This window comes from Ammospiza nelsoni, chromosome 6 (assembly GCF_027579445.1).
Source record: "Ammospiza nelsoni isolate bAmmNel1 chromosome 6, bAmmNel1.pri, whole genome shotgun sequence".
In the NCBI taxonomy this organism is placed as follows: Eukaryota; Metazoa; Chordata; class Aves; order Passeriformes; family Passerellidae; genus Ammospiza; species Ammospiza nelsoni.
The window spans coordinates 39,660,110-39,669,797 of record NC_080638.1 but is presented as its reverse complement, the minus strand read 5'-3'; the positions used below and the strand labels follow the sequence as shown (position 1 = coordinate 39,669,797).

Here is a 9,688-nt window from a genome sequence, read left to right as displayed (position 1 = left end):
AAGTGCTGCTCATACACCTGAGCAGTGGGTTCTGGTGGCTTTGAATAGAGATGTGATTGTGAAATGTGGCAGTAAATATTGCTAACTTAAACAAACAGTTTTGAGAGCCTTTTCTTTAACCTCAGTATTGCCAGCTGCTTTCCCTCCACCCTTCTCCATTTTAAATAACATTCAATTCTATCCATGGTTTTATTTTTCACTTAGCAAAATACCTCTTTATCGTTCATCAGTTTCCATTAAATCCTGATGATATGCATTAGCATGAAAGAGTCATGCTCTATGCTATGCTATTTCTATGCTATATCCATTGAAGACTTACACAAGTAGAAAAAACATTATGTGCAGACCCACAGAACAATTTCCAAGTGATAAAGCTGATCTAAGGTAGTCCCACCCTTCATGATGCAATTCACTGGTTTGACCCACTGGAGTGACAAAACTACCAAATTAAATGTGCATTAAATTGCTCCTATTAAAAAATGACACAGGTCTCAAAAAATAATATTTTTAGAGAGTTACTGCTTTATCTTAAATTTTATACTATCAGAATGGCTCAGGTGGTTAAACTAAACAAGGAACTCTTTGTCTATGTTCACCACTTAAGAAATCATTACAAAAACAAAGCTGCATTTTGCTGCAATGTAGATGTGCCAGAGGGATCCAGTCCTTAACTGCACACAAAACCCAAGTCTTCATTCTGACCTTTTGAAGGGCATAAAATAGATACTTGAGGATGGGGGAAAGACAAAGCACTTGTCCTCATGCCTAGTTTTAAGCAGTAGCTTCCATGTTTTGCTGAATTGGGAGCAGTGACTTAATTGTGAAATTATTTGTATTTGAGGCAGTCGTTTCATTAGGCAACCTTAGCACCTGAGGAGGACAGCTAAGCTAGAAGTGGCACTATATTAGCACAAAGCCATTGTTCACCTCACATCTCTGGAAAGATGTTTGGGCACTTCGTGTTCTCTCCATTGATTCCAATTTTGCTGGTGAGAGGACTATTCCTCATCAGTGCCCCCTGTTTTTCCCCTGCCTCATTCTGCTTTCTGCTCTAGAAAGGAGGCAGATTTCTGTCTTTAATAAAGTCACACCAGTCAAGAAGCACTCCTTTGACATAACAGGCTGCAACATAACAGACTTGGAAGAGTCAGCAATTGCCCCTTGTTCTGCAGTGCACCTTGCTCTCCACTCTCCCTCTGGCCAGCAGCTCATTGTGTGACAGGGACACACTGTTCCCTTTCCATGGGTACCCATCCTGGTGCTGCTGTCTGTCTGCCTCAGCCTCGCAGGCATAGGAATTGCACACAAGCTATTCCCAGGCAGGCAGTGTTCTTAGACCTTTCTCTATAGATGCCAATTAGAAGATTAGCGTCTTTTCTCGCCCCCTCTTTGCTATTAAATAGTCACACAAAAGCTGAGCTGACAAATTACTCTCTCTATGGTGTGGGACAAAGACAGACAATAGATCAACATCATTTACTATACTCAAATCCTATTAATCACAGATTAATGAGAACATGTCTGGGGGGGAGAAATTACCCGAATGCGGGCATATTGTCTTGTTACTCATGTAACATCTGCCGTGGCTTTACCTTTAGTGTCATGTCATCCTTTATCACATTGAAATAATGTTTGTTCCAGAAACATAATTATGATAATGGGTCCTTCCTTTAACAATTACTGAGGTACAGTAGGATTATATTTCTTAGCAACTTGGTTTAAAAAATAGATATCTCTTAACTATTTTCTGAATGCTTCTATTAGTCATTATCTGATTAAGGAAGATATGTTTATAGGCATTAATAGAAACTTGTTATTCTCTTTATTATTATTAATTATAATTTTATTAATTACTTCTCTGAAAAATCAGATGTGCAGAAGTAAAGCTAGAGTCTAGCTTTCAGTTTTTACACTTAGAAAATTATTTCTGTTTTGGCTCTTAAACTACTGCTAATTTTTCATTAATTCACATTACAGCAGTATTAGACCACGATGTTTGTTTTGCAAAATGTGCACTTTTCTAGCCATCTTCTTAAAATAATTCTATAGCTGAATAGCATATCGATTTGTTCACATATTTTCTCATCTATTGTTGCCATTGATAAGGAATACTGTTCAGGGCAGCAGCTCAGCATGTATAATTGCCTCAGATCATTTCACTGCTCAGCCTGGATACAAATTCAAAGTTTTGGGTTTATCTAATTAGAATTCTTTGCAACGATTCCTAATGTTATCCTCAATACGGAACAGGATGCTTCACAGATAAATAGCAAAGCAATTACAGCTATAATCAGCCGGCAAATAAAGAGGAACTGCAGTCTACCTGTGTGACCGTGTATTTCAAAAAATTGTTTGGCCCTTGTTCGTCACGTCCCGAGCACTTGCTGGTGCCTGCCGGGCAGCCGTGCAGAGCAGGCTGGGGCGGGATGAGCCGGCACCGCGGGGCGGGCGGCTGGTTCAGCACCGCGGGGCGGGACAGCTCCGCACGGCGCCGCGGGTGCGCCTCGCCGCGGGCCGGAGCCGGCCCCGGCACGGGAATGGGCATCGGCATGGGCACGGGCACGGGAATGGGAATGGGCCTCTCCGCCGCCCTTCCCCGAGCTCCTCTCGCCTCCCCGCCAGGGCCGGCAGCGCAGAGGTCCAAGGGCCCCGGCAGTTTTTTGCCCTCCGGAGGTGAGGAGCTGAGCAGAGCGGGGCAGACCCACCAGCCCGTTAGATATACGCCATCTATGTCTTGCAGCGCTGAAACACCTTTTAAGTGTGCTTCTTAATTAACGCCGGGGTCTGCTGGTGCCACACTGGGCTGGCTGCTCGCTGCAGCACTCAGCTCACAGCGCCAGCCTCCCCTGGCAGGTGCCACAGCCGTCACCTGAGCACCCAGCATCACCTGCAGAGCCGAGGACCATTCACAGCTGGGATCACAGCTGCTGGCACACGGAGCAGGGAAATACCTTAGGAGGCCAAGGAACATTGTTAGGGCTGCTAAGGTAACCTCCAACCTTCCCTAGGACACTTGGGTGCAGCACTGCACATAAGTGCCATTGCTCACTTGTGATTCAGGGACCTGCACCCTCTTCCTAAGTTAGGCTCATTACCCATGTGTTTAAAAAACCAAAAAAGGGATTGTAAGCATCTGTATTGCACTACACCATATTTTACACCCTCATACAACAGTTTATCACATACACCCAAGACACACAAAAAACCCCAAATGCTTTTATCTGTCCAAGGAGTGTCCACTCATCCCCCTTGTAAGTATCCCTCACCATCTGATGAAATTTAGTTGTATTGGGGTACTCTCCAATCCTTCTGTAGGAATGAGGTCACGTTCTTGAATTATTAAAATACTCACTAAGAAGAGAAAAGAGAGTGATCAACTTTGTTGCCTGGTGTCTAAGACAACCAGAGGAAAATCAAACCACCTGTTCCAGTCCCTGCTCCAACAGTGGCTCATGCAACTTCATTCAACAGCTGTTCTGTACAGTACCCTATAGCTTGGTGGCCTTCAGGAATATTTTACCTGGACTACAAGGAATCAAGCATAAATAATTCTTACCCATCTCTGAGGAAACAAGCTCAGCAGAGTGGCCTGGTTCCACCAAAGTGGATAGCATGTGGAGACAGAGGAGATGCACAGCACCATCACCAGGCCTCAGTGAAATTAGTGGATCTTAGTAAATAGGGAAGTCCTACATTTTAGCTCTTGGCATGGGCAGTTAACTGAAAGCAGGCACAGAGAGATCTGAATCCTCCCAAATCCTCCTCTCTTACCTACATCCTACATGACTGATCTATCCATTCAATTACCAAGTATAAGACCAGTGACAAGGCTGCCAGAGCTTTCTGTATATAGCCAAAGAGAAAGGAAAAAAAAAAAAGTGACTCCAGTGGTGTCAAATGGGAAATCTGCCTTGAGGATTTCAGCAGATTCTAAGTACATAGTGGCAGATTTGTTGCCATCTCATTGCAGGGGTTTCATACTGTTGGGTCCTTATCACAAAAGTTTCATACCTTCTTGTTGTTTCTCATGGACAGCTCCTCAGAGCTCTGACTCTTCTTCACAAAGCAGCCAACTGATTCCAGTTCCCTTCTCAATCAGCCACCCCACTCTTTATAGCACTCTTCTTCTCCTTGGTACAGCTGTGGCCTGTTAAAGTCAGTCCTGCCCCTAATCTTTGATAATTGGCCCAGCTGCAACTCCTTAGGGGTAAGATTACTTTCTACACTATCTTTATTTTCTTATATTCTATCCCCCTACACAAATTCACCATCCCGTGGAGAGAATCCTGCTGAGGCCACCTTTCTGACAGAGCAAGGCTTGGAACAGGTAGATGCTATGACCTGACAAGATCAGGGTCCTTCAAGGTATGGTCAAAAAAAAATCTTCAGGTACATGGGATCCACAGTAAAGCCACCTTCCAAGTAGGGAGACTTTGGGTAGCAGCTGCTGAAGATGGTCTTAAGAGTTACACTGGGATTTAGGCACCTTATTTCTGTCCAAATTCTGCTTCCCTTTGTGGCTTTGGTCTGTAAAATGTGGCTATATAGCCTTTCCAAGTGACTGAGAGGATAAAAGTATTCATGGTTTTGAGGTAATGGTGCTAAAATTCTGGTAATGGGGATCCAGAGATAGCTGAGGGCTGCTTACTCACACTGTGCTCCCTTTCTCAATAACTAATAGCATGTCTAGGCTTTGATGTTGATGGGTAGGCAGAAGAGTGGCCTTGATTAAAAGCATTAATTTACCTCTCGCAGATAACAGATTCATATACACAGATCTAAATCAGGAGTAACTGCATCAAAATAAACAGCCCTTGGGTAAAACAGGTGTAAAAGAGAAGAGAACCAGACCCTGCATCTAGCAGATATATGACAAGGTAAATGGGCAAACACAAGAAAAGTGAATTATTGTTATTATATGTGCACGTTACATTCAGTACCATTAAAATCTAATGCTACAAAGAAAATACCTTTCAAGCCTGCAAAGTATAGGCAATAGGGGCTGTCAAGAACTCATCAGAACCTGTGAATGTTTCCTTTGTTTATGTTGCTTTCATTGCAGCATTGATATAAATCAGGAGTAGATTCAGTCACTGAAAACTGGCAGAAAAAATCAGGTCCTTTAGCTTTAAAGAAATTAACTGAGATGCATTGACTCAAGAAAACCTTTAAAATTTTTAAATTACATCTTAAATGAACATTTAATTTTATAATTTGTCAGCTTAGATAATAATATTAAGAGATCTAAGCTGATACAAACAATTGTGTTAATTACAATAAAAGCCATCAAATTAAATTCAGTTCCTGGAATCGATAGCATTTCTTCAAGTACCATTTCTAATTATGGCCATACCTTCCATTTGGGCTTTTATTAATGCATATGTTATATCTGTCACCTTCTTCAGCTGTGAGCAAACTCCTGTATGTTAATTCACACCTGATAACAATCGTTTTTCTGGTACTTACCTTCTAAACCTGATGATAGGATATGTCAACACCTCTAAGATTTTTTGTTTTCTTTGAGGACTTTGTGAAAGCTATGTTTTTATTTTAAATTTGCTGCTAAATGACAGTTTCCAATTCTAATTATAAAAATGGACAATAAAAATGAAGAGTAAAAGGCTTTACTCTCTTTGATGCATTCTAACCTCTAGACACGCTGGGAAGTAACAAAATCTGACCAGATTATACTTTAGAAACTGTTACTTTAGAAATTTCTCACTTCAAGGACAAGCTCTCTCATGCGTCCACACAGATAAAGGATGCCAGTAGTTATTTAGTCACACTCCCCCCTGCCCCCAGTAATCTGTTTATATTAAGTTTAGACCAAATACTCTAGAAAATTCCCCATCACACCTGCTTTCCTGTTCAACACCCATTTTCACATTGTGTGTCACAGTCAAAGCATCACCATTCAAGACTCTCTCATGACAAACTGCTAGGACACACTAAAGATGATGTGAGTACATAATACCTCATGCTAATTTTCAGCATATTTCATCTCCACAGGCTTGCCTCCCTTTACCCCCCATGTCACCAGTGAACTCCTCCAAAGTGACATAACCTTAATTACATTTCAACTTGATCCCAGAGGAAAGTGATAACTTGGTTAACTGTTGGGAGGCAATTTTCAGGCTGAGCTGCAGGTGTATTTTTTCACAGACTGTTCTCAGGCCCAACTATGACAACGTGTTAGAAAAATACAGTCTCTTCTCTTAGGCTCTCAGTCATCTTTTAACAGATTATGAAAACAGTGAGGTTTTTGTTGTTTGGAGGTTTTTGGAGGGGAATAAAAGCACCTTTCATGTGACAATAACTTTCAGGGGCAACCCACCATAGCCTAAATGAGACATTTTGGACAAGTTTTTTTGGTCTCTCCGTGGCCCTTGAAAGACTCAGCCTAAGCATGACAAACTCACCCTCAGTCTCCATAGTTTGTCCCACATCATGAGGGTCCCTAGGGAAACTCTTATTTTTACTGTGGGCCAAGAATTCTGTACAGGCCTAGTGACATTTGGCATTCCTAACATGTCCCTAAGCCCTAACATCACCCCAAAGAACAACAGTGCCACTAGTGGGAAAACTACCTGAGCAGAAGATATGGAGATGGGAAATGCTGACAAATGTGATCCTTTAAAAAAAACAAAAAGGTTACATTTGAGGAAGAAAGACAATGACTAAGGTAAGTGGAAGTGTTACCAGAGTCAAAAAAAGAACTGAAAAAATTATGAGAGATAACAGGAAGAGGAAAACATTGTGTCTCATGAAAACTTGGGGGCTAAGGAAGAGCAGATTTCACTTTCAAGTGCCAAAATCTGCCAGAACATCTGCCCAGCAGGCTGGGGAGGTCCTGGGCAGAGGGATTACACATCACTGCTCATCATTGCAGTATTAAACACCACAAATAGTGCTCATTTGTTAGAGGAGAGACCATCTTTGTATCAGTTGCTGGCTGCTCATGTTTATCAGGTTGCCAGCATGAAAGCTATTTGTATATGCATATCTGATGACAGTGGAAAAATTATTATACCAAAACATACAATTTTTCACCCTTTACATGTATTTGCATATAAAGCATTAGATAACTTTCTGGTTAGCAGTGCTGTTGTCATCAAAACACTTGCTCTCATGTTATTTTTACAGTAAAGTACCTAACTATAAATGTCTGCATGGACACTGCCTTCAGCAGAAAGATACATTCTTCAAAGTATGTGCTTATGTATACTTGGAGCTAATCCTGCTTCCAGTGAAAAAGAAATGCAGAACTAGGCCCTGACATAGAAATTTCACCAGTAATAAGTGGAGCTGTCAGGCATGCACAGCTTTAGCTGACTGGAGGTGAGCTGGGACAAACACTTCTATAGGTGACCTCAGTCAGCACCCAGAATGAGCAGCCATCTGAACCCTCTGTTGAAAAATGTGATTTCAGTGAAGACATCCAACACCACACTGGCATGCTCTCAGGGGCCCTGGGTGACATCTCAGAGCACTAGATGACCCTTGTCAGTGTTCACCAGCAGCTCCTCTCTCTGCCCATGGGCTTCTGCAGGTGGGAGGAGGATGTAGGACTCTGCAGGCTGCTCTCTCTTCACTCTGTGCTCTCATTCAATGCTAGTCACTCTCCACACTGGGATACAAACCAGGGAGGGAGCCTATGTTAAAAATAGAGTATTGCTGTGTAAAGCAATTCTATCTTCTGGTACACACAGCAGGACATCCGATTGGGAATTTTCAAAAAGTTACAATCCTAAGAGTACAAGTCCCTTTATTGTGGCATTTTCTCCCTTCTAAGTGCTTAACTTTGCAACCTTAATTTTATTCTCATTTCATTACTTTATTACTGACTAATTTTAAGCATTCTCGTACAGCTAGAATCAGCACCCAAAATTCATTCACAAAAAAACTTGGGATTTTGTAAAATGCTACCAAGAAGACAGTACAGCAAGGCCTGTGTAGCTTTGTAAATATACATGCATTTTATATTTTATATTTCTTATTTTATAGATATATTTTAATAAAAAGATCCTTCTTACTTGCTGAAAACCAATTTAATCTCGTATTTTGTCTCCTACAACGGCCAAAAGCAGGTGCTTGGAGAAAAATGTCGGAACAGGAAAGCATAAAATGGTACTGTCTCTCAATATTCTTTGGTGCTGTCTCTCTTTGTTCAGGCAATTTCTGAGTGGTGTCAATTTTATTTAATAGATTTAATAGATTGGCCTTTCCATCCATTCACTTTTGAACTCTTGCAAACAATCAGTAGATTGTGAAAGATGACGGAATGGGAGCGCTCACCTGGAGAGCAGGACATCCAGAGCTTCAGGCCATGCTCCAATGAGAGCTTATTGTTCCCATGAAATAGCCACTGAGTAGCTGTGTCCAGGGACTAGAGTTGACAACACCTCTTCTGCAGAAATCTTTCCCCAGTTGCTCCTTTTTCTGCAACATAAGAAATTTTGAAGAGTCTACACGAAGCAGCACCTTGCCAAAGGTGTGTGATGAGCAGCTCACTGCTTCCAAGGCACATTGGGAGGAAGGGATGCAAGGGAGAAAGAGACGCAAGGTCCTCATTGGAATAACCAACGAGCTGCTGGGAAAATGAGCAGGGGCTGTTTCCATGGAAAGCACCAGTACAGCAAGTCTTGCAGGATGATGGGCTGAGGATCCCCAGGACCTGCATGGGGGCAGAAACATGGGACACTCAGCAGCTGCAGTCCTTCCCCACATGGCAATGTGGCACCCACAGCCTTCAAGCCAGGGTCAGACAGTCTCTGAGGGGCAGCTCTCACAGCTTGGAACTGAAGTGTCTGAGCCCCACGACTGCATCTCACCCAGAGCTGGATGTGCACCCACAGTCACTGCTCTGCTGTTCCCACTGCTGGTGCTTTGCCTTAACTAAAAGCCCATGAAGTACCTTTAAAGCTGTTCTGACAAGACAATATAATAATACTAATATTTAAAAGATATAATGTTATTGAGCATGAATTAACTATTAACATTACTACTTCAACACACTAATAACATTTTAAGTTACCCTTAATAGCTTATTCATTTTAAGGGCAATAATCAGAAGAATCACCTGCTTCCCCTACCAGACATCAAGGAAAAAAACGTTTCCTTTTCTCATTACAAGACCCACTTAGAATGAGAAGAGGGCAGCCCAGTAATGGCTTCTAGCAGCTGCTGCTGAAGAGACTGAGAGGGAGAAAGATAACAGGTTAGCAGGAAAATATGTGGAGGAAGCAAGGCCAACAGCAGTGCTGGAGAATCCAAGTGATATTGACAGCATGCTAAGATGATCAAATGAGGGTCAACAACAGGTAGCATTGCCTCAACAGTCTTACCTGTCTCAGAAGAGAATGTGCAGCAAGGGGAGAGAGGTTTACTCTGAAACACAGTAGCATAAGGGCACAAGGTAATGATTCAATGCAGACAGGCCTGAAGGCTTGGGTCAGCAGGTCCTACACCTTACTCCTCCCAGGTGTTTGGTTTGGTTAATTGTGCACAGGAAAGGTTAAAAATATCTGCATCGAGCTTTCTAGCATTCACAGTCAATAGGCAGTGAGGAGCAGGCATGATGCTTGCTCAGAGTAACTCCAGGAAGGTGGGCACGGGGTTCCCCATCCTTAGGCAGGACACCCTGCAGGATTGCCCCACCTTTGGGCTCAAGCCAGCATGCTCCATATTG

At 42.4% G+C, this 9,688-nt stretch overlaps 1 long non-coding RNA gene across 1 annotated transcript; it reads right to left on the bottom strand.

The window, feature by feature from the left end:
- Positions 1–3,132: 3,132 nt before the first annotated feature.
- LOC132075211 (uncharacterized) lies at positions 3,133–4,077 on the bottom strand. The gene is made up of 3 exons (XR_009418734.1): positions 4,012–4,077; positions 3,772–3,843; positions 3,133–3,351 (listed from the first exon to the last, which is right to left on the bottom strand). It is a non-coding gene; the product is annotated as an uncharacterized LOC132075211 (long non-coding RNA).
- Positions 4,078–9,688: the final 5,611 nt, after the last annotated feature.